This window comes from Notechis scutatus, chromosome 1, assembly GCF_049901735.1.
Source record: "Notechis scutatus isolate UNSWTSFEM ecotype Mainland chromosome 1, rNotScu1.2, whole genome shotgun sequence".
NCBI lineage: Eukaryota > Metazoa > Chordata > Lepidosauria > Squamata > Elapidae > Notechis > Notechis scutatus.
The window spans coordinates 236,216,198-236,238,126 of NC_142009.1; the positions used below are offsets into that span (position 1 = coordinate 236,216,198).

The 21,929-nt window shown below is 38.1% G+C and overlaps 1 protein-coding gene and 1 long non-coding RNA gene across 4 annotated transcripts in view; one reads left to right on the top strand and one right to left on the bottom strand.

Annotated features, from left to right (window-relative positions):
• Positions 1-21,929, bottom strand: part of LOC148133280 (uncharacterized) — a 265,114-nt gene that overhangs the window by 223,847 nt on the left and 19,338 nt on the right. The gene's annotated exons all lie outside the window — the stretch shown is intronic.
• Positions 3,943-21,929, top strand: part of EPS8L2 (EPS8 signaling adaptor L2) — a 96,668-nt gene continuing 78,681 nt past the window's right edge. The window contains exon 1 of one of the 3 annotated variants that reach the window (XM_087950775.1): positions 3,943-5,004. The gene's annotated coding sequence lies outside the window, so the exon portion shown is untranslated. The remainder of the gene's footprint in view (positions 5,005-21,929) is intronic. The other 2 variants (XM_087950776.1, XM_087950777.1) reach the window with 2 other exon arrangements.

A 21,929-nucleotide genomic window follows, 5' to 3' on the forward strand; every position in this document is an offset into this window, starting at 1 on the left:
TTAGTACCAGAGATAGAGGGAGGAGAGTTCAAGCTTGTGTGAAGATTATTATGGAGAATGCCTAACATATATAATTATTTCTGACATTTCAGAACAATGCAGCAGGAATGTTCAATTAATTAGAATGAGTGCTGATTATATCAGAATGAGCCAAACTTTGGAACAAGTAAAAGGGGAATGACATATAATTTTATAATTATACTTACCAACTCAACAGTTGTGATTTGTAACTCATTTTTGCATATGTTCAAGTGCATGTTTACATAAATATTTTTCATCATGATCAATAGCATTTACTACCATGGAACCATTGACTAGATTACTAATTTGATTAATTGATTACTCAAAATCATTTTAAATCGATTAGTGCAATGTATCATTTTATTGTGTTTTACTTCTCAACATTTAAGAGACTGAGTTTCTCCCATGTATATAGAGGTTAGAGCCTAGCAAACTAAGGCTGAATCCAATTCTCTAAACACTTCATGAATAGGTGGATCCAAAATCTCCCCATTTGGGGGGTGGGGTAGAAAGATTGCACAAACTTATTATAAACAAGATATAACAGAGTCACAAAAATGATTCACTGGAACATTTGTAAAAATTATAATGTGCCAGTAATAAAAAATAGGTGGGAACATAGAGTGGAAAAATATTCAAAAGTGAGCAGGTTAAAATGTGGGATTTGTAAAGACAAACTGATAGTCTTGGTCCTTGGTCCATCAGATTTAACTATAGTTAAAGAAGGAAGTGTGGATAATTGATGTGCCAATATTGGGATAGTAAGGCAGAAGACAAAAGAATTGAAGATCACAAAGTATCAATATCTGAAAATCAAAGTTGAAATATGGCATAAACTTGGTTATTTTGGTGCCCATGGTTATTGGCAAACTGGGTGTATGTTACCAAAAAATCTTGGACAACACTTAGAAAATCTATGCATTAGCAAAAAAATTGTTAATTGCAAAAAGCCACACTGTTTGGATCCTGATATATACACACAAATACATTATGACATGCTAAGTTATTGGGAAGAACTTGATGTATATGACAGCCAACACTAGCTAAAAAACTGACAACTGTTTATATGTTCATATTTTTAATCTAATATGTAGCATTAATAATGTTAATACTGATGCACTAAATGTTTTACAGATGGATATTGCTAAACTCAATTCTTTTTATGTAATCTATCTGTATAAAACAAACATCTTTATGGCTCAGAAACTAATCTAAAGGGCATACGTAATATTGTCCACTATACATACAGAACATTTAATAAATGTTTTAAAGCAACCTAGTACCCTTAAGGTATTTTGTGACTGCAATTCCCAGCTAAATGTGAAAACTAGAGAGTATCAGGTTGGAAAAATTGGTTTACATTGCTAAGCATATTAGAAGTGCTTTCCTGTATCAAAGTGAAATACTGTAACCTTAAATAATTTTAACTAAACCATGGAGTAGATTACCCGAGTATTTCTATGCTATGCTTCATCTGCTATTTGTGTATATGAGCATGAATTGTCACGGTGAAGTCACAGTAATTGCTAAACACACTAACATTTTGAAGTGTCTAATTAAAAAGCCTAGCCCTTCTAGAACAGGATAAGCAAGTTTAAATTAAAGCTGCATTAAAAATAAAGCATATGCTTTTTAGATGTCAAAATCTTGCTTTGGGTGATGTTTGCTTCAAGGAAAACACTTCATTCTACACACAATTTGGTTAGCTTAATTTAAAATTTTGCTTTAAAGGGGGAAAAAACATAAGATGTCCTATAGAGTTAAAGCTATTTTTTCATTATTTTGCTACTTCCAAACCAAATGAAATTAAGGGAAATTAAAACAAAGTGCTAGATTTCATAAGATGCAGTAAGCACATTTCTGCCCACAAGATAGTAAGTTATAAGTGCTTAGGGCAACTTAAGGGAGGACTCTCTTCACCTCAATAATACGTTCTGAAAAGTCTGAATATGCAGAAAATAAGAAAATCAGACCACACAGAAATCAGCCTACAGAGATACAATTTCTATGTTCAAATCATAGATAATGCAATAAACACAAGCTAATTCTGTAATTGGGAATCTGCCAACTACAGCTCTTCCTTCCACCTCTTATTAGAGGCATTTAAAAATGAATACGATATTGCAAATTATTCATCTATGGCATTATATAATTAATGTAAATAAATCTATTCTATCCACTAATCTGATTCTAGGAGAGTAAGCATATGCCTAGAATTAAAAGATTTCAGTCCCTTCTTTCAGAGTCTCCACTGCTTGGGTTGGATTGTAAATCCCCAAATTTCTCTGGGCAGTATGTCAAATAGGCATCTCCTTTCTCACACTTTTCAAATTCCTTCATGCACCGAAATCACGTGGGTCTCTTGTATGCCTACATCTACCATTGTACCCTTGAGAAATCTGTCAATTTAACATGCTCTGAGCACATTCCCTCTCCCCTTGCAAATTAAAAAGACTCTGGAGGGATTGCGGGAACAATTCATACTGCTATTAGTATCAAGAAGCCACGGTAAGGTACTTTGACATGCATTTGGATATCACAATCTTTGAAGTCATTCTATTAACTTGCTTCTTTCTTTCCTGAAAGAAGAGCATACTGTAACTTATTAGTCTGAGAACAGCAGTTTGCCTTTATAACGAAAATCAAATTGGTTTCTAATTTGCAAGAGCAAATTGCTACTTAGTGAAGAAGGGCACATGTCATTGCTAGCACAGCTCTGTCTAAGCCTTATGGCAGTTTTTCAGTGCTCCCGGGAAAAGCAGTACCATAATAGCACTGTCACAAAAAAAGATATATGTACATGACTTCAATTTCAAGCCACAGCACCTTTCTGAATGACAAATTGAAGAAAATTTTCTTTTTTTCCATCCCTGACTTTGGACAAGTATTGTAAATCAGAATAAACAAAACTGCGCAGCAGGATTGATGCAAAGTCCTCTACATATTAGGGTATTTAATCATAAACAAGCAGTGTGTTGTTGTTTATTCATTGTTATTTACCACCTCCTGTCAGTGGCAGGAACTAAACAAATGTGGATTGTGCCATCTTCCTTTGGTCTGTTTAGTCTTTCAAACAAATTGGGTTTTTTATAAATTTACCTTTTGTTCTACAGTTACAATAGAACTCTCACCTTTCTGTAGTCTGTCCTATCTAATCAAAATTATAAATCATAAATTAATTTTTTTTCTGTTTCACACAAAAGATTCAAACGGGGTTTCCAATTAATGATAAACATGCATCATGGATAATGTTAAAGAAAGGGAGCAAAGGGAGCCATCCAGCTCACCTCTTCCTTGTGGTAGAAGATGATGAACAACTGGCAGGCCACTTAAAAATGAAGTTACTCAGAGTCTGAGATAGAACAGAACAGAATAACATAGTTGGAAGGGACCTTGAAGGTCCATGATGGCGAACCTATGGCACGCATGCTGGAAGTGCCACGCAGAGCCATTTCTGCTGGCATGCGAGAGGTCATCCAGAAGAGCCGCACTGCGCATGTGCACGTGCCGCCCTCCCACCAGCTGATTGTTGAGTATCTGGCACGCATGTGCGGGGGCGGGGGTGTGAGGGAGACACGCGTGCATGCACAGGGGGCACGGGGGGCCTGCGCACATTGCCTTCTGGGTGCAAGCACGCGCACAATTTTCAGCACAGAAGCTTGGAAAGGTTCGCCCCCACTGTTGTAGGTCACCTAGTGCACATACACACCCAAGCAGGAGACCCTACACCATTTCTGCCGTGCCTCTTTTTGAAGGCCTCCAGCGATGAAGCTCCCACAACTTCTGAAGGCAAGCAGTTCTGTTGGTTGACAGTTCTCACTGTCAGAACATTTCTCCTTATTTCTAGGTTGTTTAGTTTAACTCCTGGTGATTTCGTGTTTTCTTGACACCAATACTGACGTTTCTCTGACTTCCCAGTAGAATGTAATGGTATCCCTACACATCTCCCATCTAAACACTACAGTAACGAGGCTGACTCCGTTCGGCGTCCGCGTCTAGGAAACCAGCTATTTATACAGTATTAAACTACCCAAAGCAAGGCCGCTTCTCCGGGAAGAAACTAACAGCGTCAACTTTAGCCGGCCTCCTTCTCAGGAAATAGGCCTAGACTTGGGTTGTTAACTTTCTCCACCGCCTCCAACTCTCCGGTCCAGGGCAAGGCCCGCTGCGCTGAAAGGCAGCCTTGCCAACCCCGCTTTCATCAGAACCACACCAGGCTGGGCAGGAGCATTCCCTCCTCCCTCCCTCCGCCTGCTCTCTCCCCTCATCTCAGGCCCTTACTAGGCAGAGGCTCCACAGGACAGGACTGAGCGGTGCAACGAGCCCCGGGGGAGCCCAGGATCCGGGCGCAAAGCTGGAAAACGATGCCCCTCGGGAGCCGCCTTTCACGGCAGCAGCTTGGCGCTCGTATGGCAGCGTTTCCAGCCGCGGCTAGCGGTGTGTGCATGCGCCCGTGTGTAACTCACTTTTCCTCCCGCGTGAAAAAGTTTCCCAAGACGGGCAAGAACGTGTGTGTGTGTGGGGGGGGGGAGTTGCAAAGAAGTAATCGCTCCCCTCCCTGCCCCGCAAACTGGAGGAAATATAACGGGGCTCCAAAGCGGAGACCAGCCCGGCACTCAGCAGCGCCGCGCCAGGGGTCAGCAAAGATCCCAAGCCGGCCTAGCATGGAAAGGGAGTAACCTGTGGCTTGCGGCCGCGGCCGCGGCGACTCCTCCTCCTCCACCACCCCGCCTCTTTCCCTTGCTGGGCGAAGAAAGCCGCCCCCTTCCACCTGCTCGCGACGAAAAGAGGAGAAGCCAGCGGCACCGGGGAAAAGAGGACGACGCGGACCGACCACAACCCTGCTTGTTTTTTTTTCCGGGAACGAGGGCCGAGGCATGGCAGGACTCTGGGCCGACTGAAGAGGACGAGGGAATCTCGAGCGGGGAAAGTGTTACAAGGACCGGCGAAGCAGGAGGGTCCCGCTTGCCTGATTCAACGGAGGTGAGTACTGTACTTTGCCTTCCTCCGCAAAATGGGGAGAAACTCTCGGAAGACCTTTTTTTTTTTTTTTGCACTTTTCTTACCTGGAAAAAGGAGCGCAGCAGCCGAAACCCAACCTGGAGGAAGTTCAGTACAGAAAACGGGGGTGGGGGGTGGGGGGGGGTGGAGGGGAAGGGCAGCATTTTCTCAGCGTCGTCGGTGGGCCATAATAAAGCCATCCCTGCCGTACTGCTAAAGATCCAGGACAGCAAGTTTCCTGAGCGTGGGAACGCTCTGCCTCGAGGTGGGAAGCCTCGATGTTTTATTTTCGGGTTACACAACTTTGCCGAATATGGATCAGTTGGGATTTCTACCAGTCTGGTCGGAGTTTTTTGTCAAATGACCTTCTAGTATCCAGTTCATAACAAGAGGAGAAGCTTGAGTTTTATGAAACCCGATTTTCTGAACTTCGCAGTTCTCCTTTGCCTGGGTGGCGACGGTGGTACATGCATTTCAGTAGCAATATTGCAAGATACGTTTCTCTCCCTCCCCATCTCCCCATCTCTTCTCCCTCCCTCTCTCTCCCCCTACCCCTCAATTTCTTCTCTCCAGTAGAAGAAAGTTTTCTTAAATGTTTTCTGATAGGAAATCCTGGGAATTAATGACTATATCATCAGACAAATAAAACAGTTGACCATAATTGTTGCTAGATTTTAATTAGGATAATTTGATATAAGGTTTAATAGCAGGATCACTCATCCATATTGAATATTTAATTGCCTAGAAGCATAAGCACAAGAGTTTTCTTTTCTCACCCACAAATTATAAGCTTACAGTGAGTATGATTACACTTTGTACCTTGGAATTGGATACAAATGTCATATGAAAGAACAGGATATTTTTATAAATTATGATCTTAGCCTTGACAGGCTGCTCGTTAGCATTTTATTGAAGTCATACCAAGTATATACAGGGATGCTGTTAACAAATTATGTGGATATGGATATTTCTGTCCAGGCACAAAAAGGAGAAGTAAAATATTGTCTGACTTGTATCAAACCATAAACAATCAAGCTACTCTATTCAAAAACACAGCTAAATTTCAAAACTTCTGATCTGAAATGTCTAAGCATTCCGAGTATCAGAATTTTCTAAATATCACACTATATTTTTATGTAAGTATGCTGCCAAGTAAAAAAAAAAACATTAAGCATATCAGAATTTTCAAGTTTTCCAAAATGTTTTACTGTGTTAAGCTGATTTAATTCTCTGACTGTCTAGAGAAAAGAATGGCCCCATTTAGAAGTCCCGCCTGATTGCTATTTTTGGTTAAAAGGATCTGTTATGAAAGAAGAGGTTGGAATTTATTAGCATTGCTGTGGAAAAATATAAGAAAGGGTTCAAGATGGTCTGTGTACCCAAGCAAAATGAAAACAAACTCGGGTCTGATTTATTTTCTAATACTGTAATATAGCAAAGCTGATTTTCTATGATTTCTTTGTACGTTGTTTTATTAAAGTTGTAAGGCCCGAATTATATGGTAGGGTAAAAAAAACTGCAGCTTATTTTAGCACAATTGGTAAAAGCAGTCCACATCCTTGACTGGTCCTGGTTCCAATTGAATTGTGGCAATATAAGCATATGTTTGAAAAGTTCAAGGAAAGCATTTCTCATGTTACTTTAAGATCACTTACAACCCTTTTACACCTGATGGATGCAAAAGCATAACCTAGCCTTTCATTCTACTTCACGAGATGATTTTAAATAATGGCCTTCAGTTAGTTATAGTTATAGATGCAATATGGAAATTTACTGCTTGTCTTTCAAATTTTATGTTCGGATTGGAAGGGTTCAAGATTTAGTAGGCCTTCTGGGTCTATTTTTTAAAATACTTTTTATATTGAAAAGAAATTATGCAGTCAGTGATAAACACTGTACGTTTCTGGAACAATGTTTATCAACTGAGCCCCATAACAAGTCTCCGCCCTGATATCAGCATGAACCGCCAAGTCAGGAGGATTGTTTAAGTTTAAGATCCAACATCGTATGAAAATATGATCAGACAGCCAGAGCAGCCCAGTTGAAAGAGGGGACAAAGCCTGTATAAACCTGTGTTCAATCCTTGTTCAGTCTTGAAGGACTTCAAGAAATTGGAACTTCCTAACTTTAGTACTTCCTCTATAAAATAAGTGTGTCAATGCTTTTCCAGGGTTTCTGCAAAGAGGCAAAGTGAGATAAGAATTCAGTCAGTCAGTTGATTGCATTGTTAGATCAGAACAAGTATGTCCATGACTGATCTCTGACCACTTAAAAATCTATCTCAAGAAACCAGTAAATTAAACTTGAGATAAAATTAAAATACATCTATAATATAACCTGGCTACTGTAGAATCACAGTGTAAAATCCAAAAGGAACACTCAACATCTAGGCTATAAAAGAGGTTGTGTCTAAAATTTCAAAAATGTGAAGATGTTTACGTTTTATACAGAATGTGATAATATCTGAAGTTATATAACATTTGATAATACAGTGCCTAAAATTACAAAAAATATGGATCCATGTAGCAGAAACCTGGCCTGTTAAGGTCCAGGAGAATACAAAATTTTCTACAGGCAGTACCTTTTATAAGAAATAAATATTTAGGCAGGCAGGCAGACAGATTTGTTTTTAGCCTGACAAAATAACAAACCTTTTTTTTAAAAAAGCAATAACTACCAATAAATCACAAATACTGATTTAATGTTTCAAATAATTATTTGGGAATCTTTATAAAGGTGCACTCTTATTCAGTTTTGTTTTATAGCTTTGATATCTTTTTTTTTAATGGCTATAACTCTGAGTTGCACTTTAAGAAAACTTCAAGTACATTTGTGGTTTATGACAGCAACACATTAAAGTATTTCTAGAGAATGGAATTTAAGTGGATTCATATGGAATGAGTAATGCCACTGCCTGTCTGTTATATACCTGCCAATCTGTTCTGTGATATTTGCATGTTTCAGAATGTCTCCATCATGCTGTAGAAGTGGGATTATGTTGTCTCGCTATGGCTTGGTACTCTTATAATACTCCCAACAGAAGGTTCCTAGTCTATCATTCAGAGCAGTTCAAGCTTGCAAACTAGCAGTGAACTTATAGTAAATTGTCAGGGATCAAACTACTTTGCAGATAGTGCTTCTCAGAGTGTCTCACCCTATTCTACCAACTGAGCAGAAAAAACCATGTAGGCAATATTGTTTCCTTCACTTTACCTTTCCCCCCCTTCAGTGGTCAATCCACCCATATTTCTGATATTACGTATCTGTAGCTCTGATCATAACATGGAGCCACAGGCCTAAAGCTAAGCTTATTTTCAAACAGACAGGATTAAGAATCACTACAAGTACTCTTAAATTGACATGAGAATGTCTGATCTGCACCCAAGTCAGGTCAAGGAACTTGATGGCCTCATTTTTTTCTGACCTTGAGATATAAATAGTAGGTAGCACTGATGAAAAGATGGAAAATGCCTACTTTTCCAGGGACAAACATATTTTTACCCACACCTACAAAGAGATTGGACAGATTTGTCCTTAGCACCAAGACATAATTCTGCCTTTTTGATTTTGGAAAGCGGTGTGAATCTTGCCAACAATGGCTTACTCAATAATCCACAATAAAATAAATCATTTCCCACCTTCTTGGTGGATATTCTGCAATAAGAAGAAAGGCAGAACAAGTGATGAAAAAAAGAAAACAATAGCACTAACTAAAATCTGCATATACATTATGTTTAGTGCCTCGACATTATTGTAAAATACTAAGTATCCCTTTGGACTCCTTTCCAGATATTGTGCAAATTATATCCAGCACAGAGCAAGATAGTAATTGCAGGCTTGAAACTAAAATTAAATGGACCAGAAATGATGTAATAAGAAGATGGATAATTTGCTGGTCCTCCTTTCTGCCCCCTTTGTAGCATATAGAATTTATGTTTACAGTTGTAAAACTTGTTTGGGTATTGGCAATGCCGGCTGCTATATTGGTGCCCTGGAATATTTGCTCAGAGACAAGCACAATAAGCACAACTGTGGCAAAGCTACAGAACCAATAGCAACTGGTGCTATCTTATCTGGGCTTGCAGTCTTTATTTGAAATGCATCAGGGCTTCAGACTTTATCTGAGTTATTATTCCTGAAAGTTGAAAGGAATGTTGTTCCCACAACAGTAACAAATAACAGGTGATTAATCTCAGGTATGGTAGAAGTAGATTCATATCATGAACAGCTTTCTTATTACCACAAGCCATAACATGTGTAAGACTTCCAGGGCATCCAGCAGGTTCTCTTCTGGAGAACATTTGCTAAACTAGAGAAACTTGTCAGAGCCCAAACAGAGGGAGGCAGTTCTACTGAGCATTTGGGGTTGTCAATATCTTCTGCCCAACTTTGATAAGTTTCTTAAGTATACCAGGTCTGCTATATACTTTGGTTTGCAGTGTAAGCCACAGTTGGCTGGCCTGACATATGCTAAACCACAGTCCTGGTTTACAATTCATAGTAGTTGAGTTTATGCTAATCAAGCCCAAGTCAAGCAAATCATATTTTGGATTAGTGTAATTTGTGTACCCAGTCTGACCTGGTTCAATTAAACTAAGCCCAGTGGCTTTTATGAAGAGTAAAATTGCTCCAATTGTTGAAACCAAACCAGGGGGAGGGATTGAGTTAGATGAGGAATACCATTGTGAAAAGAAAAGATAGAAAGGGAAGCATCTTCTTTGAACTTGCAGCTTCTAATTCTGTTCAGTCTCATGGCCACATGAGCAATGAAGCCAAACTTTTGGATTGCAGCGAGCTTGTCCATTTTTTTGTTTTGATAATGTGACCATCATTTACTGAATTTCCTGGTCTGGAGCTATAGAGAAAGATTTTTGGGCTGTGTCTCTGCCTTCCAGTTAGTTTTTAACACCTACCAACTGCCTTGCCTTGTCTTCTTCCTAAACTATGAATGTTAATGATCAGGCTTGGCCAATCCATTCCTTTTATTCATCTGGAGACAACTAGCCCCTACAGTTTTCTTGACAAGGTTTTTTTGGAAGTGGTTTGCCTCCTTCCTGGGCTGAGAAAGAGTGAGAGGCCCAATGCCCTTCAACTGGCTTTGTGTCTAAAGCAGGAACAGAACTCATGCTCTCCTGATTTCTACACTGTTGTCTTAAGCCACCATAACCAAACCGGTTCTTACATAGAAGTTAGGAAGCTAAATTTGTACCAAAGGAAGATAGTATTTGTAGCTCAAAGTTGAAAGGCGGGGTCTTTAGTGCTCTCAGAATTGTCTCCAGGACAAACTAGATTTTGATAATTCTGCCAAACGTGAATCTGATTCTAAAAGATTGCATGGGGAATTTACATAGTCCCCAATGGGAAGCTGCAATTGGAAGAAGTAAACAAAGATCATATATTTCCAGGAATTCCTATCTTTGGACTTGAACTATAACCTATTGCAGTGCAGCACTTAGCAGACATCAATGTTCAGCTCCATGTCATGAAAGTTTTGATAATAGCTTTCTGTATATTAGATCTCCATTATTGGCTTGTCCAGGAGAAGACATAGTCAGTTGGCAAATTTGTCTGCCTTATTCAAACTATTGATTAGATAAAGCAATATTCAGGATTCATGGGTGGAATTCATCCTTCGCGGGTGAATAAAAGGAGTGGATTGGCCAAGCTCGATTATTAACATTCATAGTTTAGGAAGAAGACAAGGCAGGCCAATGGATGAGTAACATATTGCCCAAATCAGCCTTCTCTGGTCTAACTATTAGTCTAAAAGAGGTGTTGCATGGTAAATTGTGAATGACAGGCTCCATACAAGTCAGTCGATTAGTAGCTATTGAGAAAGTAGAATAACTGTACTTCTTACTTGGCTGGATCATTAGAGGTTCCCATGCTGCAGGGACAGCAGAGCCCCTGTCAAAACTAAATTCTGATCCTATTTTTAAGGCAATAAACTTGCAAAGAATAATAATAAAGTCTTCAAAGATTGGGAGAGCAATTATTATGGGTTTGGTGTTGATCATGCAACTCCGAATCATACTAGAATAACATCAAATCCTATACTTGAAATTGAACAAACAGAAAGTTACAGTAACTCAGTTTGAAATGTTTTTCAGTGTCTGGAACTTCTCAAACATGATCAAGTTCTAACCATAACGAACTTTGTTTGGTGGACACTCCCACCAAAGTGAGGAGGGTTGGGCTATGGCAGGGGTGGGCAATTAATTTTATCAGGGGGTCATATGAGAAACTGGGATTGTTTTGGAGGTTCAGACCAATTGGCTGAACTTAATTATATTCAGTATTAATTTTATCACATTATACAAAGCAGTTAATTATGTGGTTTTGATTGGCTGCTACTGATAAGAATACATGTTACATCTTATTTACATTGGTTTCTAATTTCTGATTGATCTCATGTGGGCCAGACAGGGAGAGCCAAAGAGCTGGGTGTAACTTAGGGGCTGTGAAATGCCCTGGTGTTCAGTCAGAGTTGTAGTTAAATCAACTGGAGGGTACCAACTTGGGGAAGGCTGCCTCTTGAGCTCATATTCAGGTTTACTAAAGTTCTGTGCAGGATAGCAAGATGATAACCTGACTTTGAAAAAAATATGAAATCAAAGACAACCTATTGGCATAATTGGAGAGTTCTTGATAGCTGAGGTCAGTTGCCAGGGCAACAAGCTCCTCCTAAATGTTTATGGTATGTGACACACAGCCTATACAAAAATCAATCAGCAGAACAGGAAAAGCTGGTTGTCTGTACTAAGTCCTTATCCTCTGTGAAGAATGTATCACAGCGATGACTGAAGGATATTTTGAAGATGTTTTGTTAAGAACAGGAGTTGTCATGCAGAAATTGGAACTTGTTGGTTTTGTAATGCAAGCATATCTTGCTTTATATCAGATAGAAGTTTTAAGCAAGGAAGTACTGTAATTCTTGCAATCTCTGTGTTTTGTTGACTTACTGAGATTAATTGTTACTTCCATTGCCCTTTATGTAAACAAAAAGCTTATTGGCATTGTGTATTTGAATCTCTGGTTGAAGCTAGCAAAAAAAGGAATGATCAAGAGTATCACTCATTGATTGGATCCTTGTGCCTTGGGGATCTGTTGTCTTGTGGGACACAGACTGGAGTGCTTGTGTCATGCCAAGAGCTCCATGCCCAAAATGAGTGGGCTCATTGCACTAATGTAAATTAATGATAATGAATCATATTACTACAACCCTGAATTATGTAATTTTCTGGCAGCTTTCTATGTAGCATAATTATCACAAAGGAAATGTTTTGGATAAGAAAAGTCATGAAATTTACACTCTAATTATGCATAGGGATCTATGTATTATTCAAGCATAGAAGATTGAACATCCCAAATGCTTTCAAACAGATGTTTATAGCACACTCCTTTATTTGAACTCCTCCTCTAGTTTAGAGATAGTATAATATGATAAGGCATAAATCTTAATATTTAATTCATTGTGTCTGGAGTTCTACAACCTGCTAATAAATCAGAACTAAACAAACATATTGAAACATTATGTAATGTTTATACCTAGTCACTAAGTTCAGTGTTGTTTCGATCTGTTTTATGGTTAGGCAAATATGTGAGTTCAGACAAGTGGCATATGCCACAAAACATATCTAGAGAAAACCCTGATTTAAACTGGATTTAAACAGGAAACAATGACTTTGTCAATCTTTTTGGATTTTTCTTGAAGCCATACCTGCCAGAGTCAATATGATGACCCTCTGCTGTTGAGAAAATCAGAAAAAGAAATCTGTACACTTCAAGTTCTTCACATCAGACTGGGTTGTATTAATTTGGATCAATTTAGAAAATTTAGAGAACTGAATGGTGCATATTTCTTTAGAAAAGCTATCACCTGTTCTCTGCTCAACCGTGCTGCCACCAAAATTATTGATGTATGTCACACATTCTTCGAAATGATAATTTTCTTACATTTTTTGGAGTCTGCCTTGGTCACTCCACCTATCCTGTAATTATTTATGCTCAGTCTCAGAATTGTTCTTATGCTGCTTTGACTCAGGTAGCTATAAAGATTTCCTATGAGCTGGTGCAATTAGGTATAGCTAGCTAGAACTCTGGGAAGTTAAAATCAAGTCCAATAATTTCTTCCATGGTTTTCCTCAAAAGTGGAAGTCTGATGTTACGGCAGATTTTGTCTTATCAAGAGTGGCAGCGCATATATAAAAATGAGACATTTGTGAGTTGAATGAGATGTTAGAATACCAATAGCAATAGCACTTAGTCTTATATACCTCTTCACGATGCTTTACAGTCCTCTCTAAGGGGTTTACAGAGTCAGAATATTGCCCGCAACAAACTAGGGCCTCGTTTTACTGACCTCAGAAGGATGGAAGGCTGAGTCAACCTTGAGCAGGTCAGGATCAAAGAGCTAAAGCAGCTAGCAAAGGTGTACAGTGATCAGTTCCATTTCAGAAAACTAAATGACTGGAATCTTTATCACAATCTCTAAGTGTGTTTGTGTTACCACTAAATGTACTCTTACACAGAAGCTGAATTGATCTGTCCAGAAACAAATATCTCATTTGTTAAAGTTCCATTAAACATTCACTTTTAACCTTTGGAATTGGTTAAATTTCATTTGTTAAACTTCCATTTCAAAGATATGCTGTTTGAAATGTATCAATGTAGCAGAGTATGAAAGAAAAGGAGGACAAGAATAATTAAAAGTCTCTTGAGACATACCATATATCTGTTCAAGATTGCCTAAGTCCACCTTTCCACCCAGACTCCTGCAGATGTGAAATTAATTAACCACTCCTATGATGCTCTCCAGTTTAATACATTTAGAGGGCACCAGTTTGGGGGAAAAAAGCTGGGTGTTTTTTTGCAGATCCTGGAGCTTGTTTTTATGCTTCAAGTTGAATCTGGGCTAGATGGACCTCAAGGACAGCAATTCAGAAGTTTTTGTTCTTGAAGTGCAAAATGCTACGTCTACAGAATTGATCATAATCCTTTTGGTATCCGTTATAAGCACATTTTCTCTGTGGAGTTAATTATACAACATGGGCTTTTTATATAATAACACTGAATCATTAGTTTTTACATGCATGCTTTGACTAATATATTTAGGAGAGAATAGCTCTTTTTCCCTATCCCATTGCCTTGCATGTATTTCAGATCTAAAATGATTTTTATCCCTTAGTTTTCCTTGAGGAAACAGCACTTCATATATATAATTGACTACAATGCTGTAGGCCTTCTCCCAGGTAGGTAGAGATTGGAATATAGGATTGCAGTCAGAATTTAATGAACCCCATGAGAAAGTGGCAGTTGTACGGGATTAAACATCACGTGCAGAGAGAGTGAGAATGGGTTGTACCAGACATACTTCCCTTCTTGCTCATCATCTTAATATAAGGGCCACACCAATCCCTATAACAAAAACAAAGGATGAGGGTGTTTGTGATAGTCAGTTTGGGTGGCATTAGCCAAATTAAGGCTTGCTATGCAAAAATATGTAGAGACTGAAAAATCAAACCTTGCCGATTCTCTGCAGTAATTAGGCAAGATTAATTTTAGGAGCATTATTCATGAAAATTCAGTAGAGAAGCAGATTTATCCAATGCTTACCTGTGAAATCAGATCAGAATATTATTATTTTTAATTGCCGATGAAATAAGATCTAGTGTTCCATTTGAAGATGAAGGCACCTTTCGCCAACTGCTAAGTAGAAATCACATCACATAAACTGACTAATAATCATTAACATTTTTTTCTTGCTCTCAGTGCCAAGCTCAGTAATCTGTAGAAACTAAGAAGTATGGTAACTAGTTCATTGTTCTCCCACTTAGTACTCTCTAAATGTTTGGGAGGTGCTAGCTGTCAGAAATTTTCTCAAAAGGCTAAGCAGACTCAAACCTAGTATTTCTGGAACAGCTCATTAGAAAATGCCAGGGCTGTATCTATCCCTGAAAGTACTAATTAGATTAGTTTGGAAGTAAAAAATATATCCTGAAAGTGACAAACCATGTCCATATTTATACTACAAAGATTACATGGACATGTTGGTGAAGCAGGAGTGAAATTCAACCACTTTGCACCACCTCGGGAGAGGTGGTAGGGATGATTTGAATCGGTTGGCCCCATCCACGCCCACCTGCCTTCTTCCTTTTAGAGACTGAGTCCCACCAAGCCATGCCCACAGAGCCATTAGGGAAAATTTTTGAATTTCACCCCTGTGGTGAAGGCTTCAAAAGTCAACTTGAACATGAAGGATAATTATTTTATTGTGATGAGGCATGGCAGGTGATCTATATATTCAGGAGGGTGATCCGTATATTCAATTGATGTGATGATTTGTTATGTAAATGACTTCCATTTTGATTATCCATGTGATTCTGTATGCTGTTCAAAAACAAGCAATCCGATAACACAGCTGGGTCCTATAACAGTGCTCTGAAGAATGATAGTCATGCTCAGTGATACCTGTATATTCCCCTAGTGGGGATTGCAATTGCCCTGTGAATAGAATTGTAATTGTAATTGTCCTAGGAATACAATTCTTTTTACTGCATGTTCTCAACATCACAAGAGGGAGACCAAGTCCCATTTGCATCTTTATTAATAACTTTAGTTCAAGGATAGGAAAGCTGTCATCTGCCAGTACAGACGACGTTGAATTTAAGTTCTCAGGATCCCTCTCCATAAGCTGTGCTGACTGGACCCGTTGAAATCCATGGGATTCCAGTTTTCCAACGGAAGCAGGTCTTGAAGAAATTTAATGTGATAAAAATAATGGTTGAAGTAACATCATAAAGAGAATAGTTGAGAAATGCACCTGCAAAATCTGCAAGGCTTCTAACCATGTGAGCTTTGGCTTCATGATCTCATCTGCACAGTGTTGTTCCTATTCAGAATTGTACAGACATGAATTTTAGGGCAGATTGTAAAAGTCCTTGCTCTTATTGAGCAATAGCCATTAAAACCTAACAAGTGAGAACCTTGCTGTAGGGGATAAGCTTGGCACAAATAGAAGGAACCTAGTTTTGTTGGGTCATATTATATAATTCAACAAAACCCAAACAAGCTGCTTAAATATATCCGCATTCTGATGTTCTAACTTGTGACATTGTGGTAGCTCAGAGGTGATCCTCCTATGCAATCAAGTATCCACCTCTGGCCAGGACATCTGGTTATCATTATGTAACTTCAGTGAAATTGAATTCCCACCAGTTGAAATTGAAAGCCCAGAGATTCAGGGGAATTAAATGTTTGTTTGACTGAAGGATAGAATTTGTAAGTATTGTGCTTAACATTAAGCATCTTACATTCCATTTTAATTGTTATTGTAGAGACAACAAGTATAATATTTTGATAACCTCTAGAATATGTAACTCTTAGGATTTTTAAATATAAGTAATTGAATGTGTTTTTTTAATTGTATCCTCACATCTCACCACCACCATCCCCCCAAAAGAAGCCCCACTCTTTAGAGTTGGGAAGACTAACTTGTTTATTTTGGCATTAACCCTGAACTGTTGTATCTCCATGTTCCTGAAATTCAGATCTTCAGCTGCTACATAATAGAAAACTGATTATAGGAGAGGACCAGGCTGAACCTGAGGGAGGGGTCAAATGCATCACCAGTCTTGAGTCCCTAAATCCACAAAAGAGACTTAAGTCAACTCTGCTTGAAGTCCGTTGACTTTTACTTTTGCCTTGACCATTAGTAGATCGGATTTGTGATCATAAGTTACATGGAATAAAGTCTCAGTGCTTTCTGAACTCTTTCCTGGCTCCTGGTTTCTTGCACCTGACACCAACAGGTGTCTATATAGCCACCAGGAGTTAACTTAGAAAGGGACTTCATCTTTTATATACCAAGCCAAGAGCATTGGACCAACTAGTTCAGTATGCTGCTGGTATGAATTGGCAGCTGCTGTTCAGGCAAATGTTTTGCCAGTATTACCTGGAGAGGTCAGAAATTAAATCTGGGATCCTCTGCAAAGAACTGTGGCATAGATCCCCTGATGCAGTTGAGTTCCCTGATAAGGCAAATGTATGATCTAAAGCAGGGTGGGGAACTATGGCCCTTTTATGACTTGTGGACTTCAACTCCCAGAATTCCTGAGCCAGCCATGCTGACTCAGGAATTCTGGGAGTTGAAGTCACAAAGTCATAAAGGGGCCATAGTTCCCCACCCCTGGTCTAGATTTTAGATTTAGATTAACAGATTGGAAGGGACCTTGTAGGACATCTAGTCCAACTCCCCGCCCAAGCGGGAGACCCTACACCATTTCTGACAAATGACAGTCCAATCTCTTCTTGAAAGTCTCAAGTGATGGTGTTCCCACAACTTCCGAGGGCAAGCTGTTCCATTGATTGATTGTTCTCACTGTCAGAAAATTTCTCCTTATTTTTAGGTTAAATGTTCAGTTTCCATCCGTTATTCCTTGTCTGGCCTACTGGTACTTTAGAAAATGGTCTAGAGAGAGTGCAGTGGCTCGCCATCTTACTTTTCCAGTGAAAATGTCCAATAAATACAATTCCTTTTGCTGAATCTCCAAGGGGGAACCACGTCACATTTGATAATGTTTTCTCTCTTTGCAGACACTTTAGTTCCAGGGAAAAAATGCTATTAAATTCAGAATCAGTGGGGAAGAAATTGTAAATGAAAGAATAATTAATGACGCTGCCTGCTTTCTCTTTCCACCAGTGGCGTGAAAATACTTCATGAACAGAAAGAGGCTGTCTATGGAAAGGACATTAATATTATGATTGTTAATTGGATACTAAATACGCAGCCATTAGTATAAGTATAAATAACTTATAAGTAAATAAGTATAAATAAATAGACAGCTGTCACTGTATAAGCTTAATTTGCTGAGAAAAACTTACCTGGTCTGAAAATTTCTCTAATTCTTCTTTATTCTTTATCTGAAAAGAGTTTGGTTTTTTACTCTTGTCTTTTCTTTTTTAAGCATTTTGAATTGTATTAATAACCTCTGATAAAAGCTTTGCTTACATCCAAAACTATTTTTAAAACATTAACTTTATCTAAATTATTTTCAAATAATTATTTTGTGGGTTTTTTTTGCCAATCCTCCATTATTGCTTTTTTTCTGTAACAGTTATAAAAATTAATCAGTGAAACGACTTGCCTCCAGGTGTCGGACTAGAACCCACCTCCAATGTCATTTCCAACTCTGTTGTTCTGTTACTCTGTATTAACTAGTGCTTACATACTTGGACATTTAGTATAATGAAATTAGGCTTTGCCAGATTATGTAATGTGCAGCGGCTTTCTTTTTGAAAGAGGGAGGCCAGCGCTGTAAAAGGAAAAGTGCAACTTTCAAACTGATTTTAGTTTCCTAGAATCTCTGGGTGCCCTACATAAACAGCTGATGAGTTTACAGAAAATAAAATTTATGACTGGCTGCAGGGCTTCTTCATGTTAAAGACTATTCACCCTGATGGAAAAAGGATAAAATAAACATAAGCTGGAGGCCTAGCAAGCAAGGAATGAGGGTGGAGGAGGAGAAGCGGAAGAGAATATTATTTTACAAGGTGTAAACTGCAGTAACAAGCATGTCTTTGAGAATATTTGCACTTGCCTTTGGGGATATTTCTGTTAGTGCATTTTATTTTAATTTAATAGGTACTGGATACTGGGAAAATGAAGGTCTGGTGAAGATATGGCTTAGACTGCCTTCTCTTTGTCTCTGAGTTTTCTAGTTTGTCTTCTGTGGAATGAGTAAAATATTGCAGATTCAGAAGATGTTCCTAGGTTTTGCATCACAGACCTCCCCCCCGCCTGTACTTAATTTTGAGTAGGGTTTTTTCTTGTTTCAGCATTACCAGTTTATCTATGGAAAATGAGTATCTCATGATTGGTCCTTGATAGAGAATTCCTGATCCTTGGCAACTATTCAGTGAGATCATGCAGAAATTCTCGTAATACTGAATGTTCTTATCAACCCAAAAAGTTTGGCTTGCTTTTTCAAACCAAATGAGCAGAAGGTAATCCTCACATATTCTTATGTCCGTTTTATAACTGACAGCTAAATCTGAGTAATGTCTTTGATGAAAGTTAAAAAATATTAGTTAAGAACATCTAATAACTTGGGTCCTAGTTTTTGTTTGATTCCCACAAAGAGTTTCTATTTTAAGAGGGGCAGCTTAGCTTACCGAAGGATCTTAATGAGAAAAGAAAGATCCTTTGTAGATGAAAAAGCCCTTACAGGAATACAAGTTGCTTCTGTTTCTGCACTAAAAAATATATGATTCAACTTACTGACAGGAACACATCTTTTTTCTAGACGCTTGACCTTTGAGTGGTATGCTGTGGACTGTATCTCATAAATGTAACTTGATTCAATTTACATTAAATGAAAATGAGATGCAGCTAATATAATTATACTTGAGTCATTTATTTAGTACTTTACTGACAGATTAAAAATTATATATTTTGAACAACTTTGACAGGGCTCTGCAGATCAATCCTACATTTCTGACGGATAGATAGCTTTGTTTTTAGCTAAAAAAGCCTCTTTTAAAGTCCTGATTTTCTACTTTTTCAACTCTTGAAAAATTGGCAGTGTTTATTTATATTTAGGCTACACACACATAAATTCATTGTTTCTAATACAATCTCTATCCCTTCACTTTGAAAGACAGGAAATGTACACACCATGCCATTTTTCTCTTTTCCAGGAGTCGCACAGTACCACCAAAGGCTGTGGGTGGGGAAGCAAGGAAGTGAGACTGGGTACAACTACACCCTTTTTTTAAAAAACAAAAACATGTTTTACAGTCATTAAAAGTTTTGGTGACTGCTCTGGGTGGGTTATTCCAGCCTGATTGCATGTTTCATATATTTAAAAGAAAAGTCTTTCCAGGCTTCACTCTTGCTTTGCATGAACTCCTAGGTTTTTCTCTGCTTGTAGCTTAGAACAAGGGTTATCATACTTCCGTTTTGCTTTGGCAAATGATATGTGAATGTTTTCTGCTTCTTTTTTTTAAAAAGGGTGTCCATTAAAATGCTTGAAGAAGAGGAAAACCCCTGAGGGCAAGGGATTTAAAAAACTTGGCCTGATTTTGAAAAATCCTTCTTCAGGAGCTGACTGCCCTCAAATGACCAGACTAGGAGCGTGGGGTGTATAACAGTAGTTTTCCCTAACATGGATACCCTAAAAGATGTAGACTTCACTTGGAGTTTCCCATCAATGTGGCTTTTGCAAAGAATTATAGACATATTTTCCTCACATTAGGAAAGAATGGGTAAAGCTATACTTAACCTGGCTTGCCACTGAGTGTACATTTAGTGTATACTATTATTATACTGAAAGATTTCAGTTTGCCGGTTGCCTTACCATATAATATGATGTCTCTCTTTAAATATACTTTGAAGACACGTTTTTTCCAAAAAGCTGCACATTAAAATATTTTTCTGTTGCACTTGAAAAATTTCCTCTCCTCTTTACTTTTTGATTAAGTTCCCTTTGTCTGGTTATTTGATGAAAAAAAGGAAGGAAAAAAGCATTGTCTCATAAACATACATCTTGTGAATTTCAGATGTACCGAACAGTATGGTAATTTTTCCCCATTGCTTGTTCCTAACCTGGTTTGCATGTTCCAATAAATAATTATTTTTAATCATAGTTTATCTTAACTTGATTGCAGGAAATACGACTTCAGTAACAGAGTGGTCAATGTCTGGAATACTCTACCTGACTCTGTGGTTTCTTCCCCAAACCCCAAAAACTTTAACCTTAGACTGTCTACTATTGACCTCACCCCTTTCCTAAGAGGTCTGTAGGGGGCGTGCCTAAGCGCACCAATGTGCCTATCGTCCTTGTCCTATTGTTTCTTTCTTTTTTTATATATATGTATCCATTTCATGTATTCATAACTATGTTTAAACTTATACCTGTTATCTTATAATTGCTTGACAAAATAAATAAATAAATAAATAAATAAATAAATAAATAAATAAATAAATAATATGAAGGAACTAAATTCTATATATTCAAATTGCTTTGCTGTTTTTATCAGTTTAAATATATCCTGTTGAGAAAGGGCATTTGAGGACTTTTCTTCTAGATGAAGGACTATAGATTATTCAGATTCTTTCCATTCTTTTCAGCTTCATGACAGCTTTTCCCCCCCTAAGTTTCTTTTAACTGTTCCCTCAGAAGTACATTTAATTTTGCAGTTTGTAAACATAAAGTTGAATATTCACATACAAAAAATCATATTCACATATAAAAACAATTTTAAATTCTTTTAATAAATTCTGCACTGTTCTCTACAGCTAGTATTTGATTGTCTTTCTTGTCCTTTTTATAAGCTAAGTTTTAGTTCTCATACCTTTTTCAAAATATCTACTATATGAAATACTGAGGGAGTTAGAGGTTCAACCTTAATCCTACATTTCAAATGTGATTGCTGAGCCTGCCCAGTAGAGCAAAATATTATTAGACCTAATATGTAATACATTTAGCCTGATATGATGAGTTCTAATCTTTCTGTAGACCATCTGGATAAAGCTCAATTTGAAAATAAAGATGAAAAAAAAAATTAAGGGCCTTCACACCCTTGCATCTAATTGTATACTAAGAACATGTTTTGGCAACTCTTTTTATTTTAGGGTGAGTCCGTGATGCTGGTTTCACCTCATTCTCATCCCATGAGTGAGACAAGCTTAAGTCAACTTTAGCTATTTGAGGTTTGTAGTGATATTTCCTCTTATCCTGACAGAAGTGCATAGCAGTGCTTAAAATCCAAAACGTTTCACCCACCTTTCCAATGATGGCCCAGTCGGATGGCCCATGAAGGGCAGAGCAGATTGGTGCTATTGGCACTTAAGGTTGATGTGATGGAGTGATGGCATCATCCTTCTCCTTGGACCCTGGGCCTTTTTG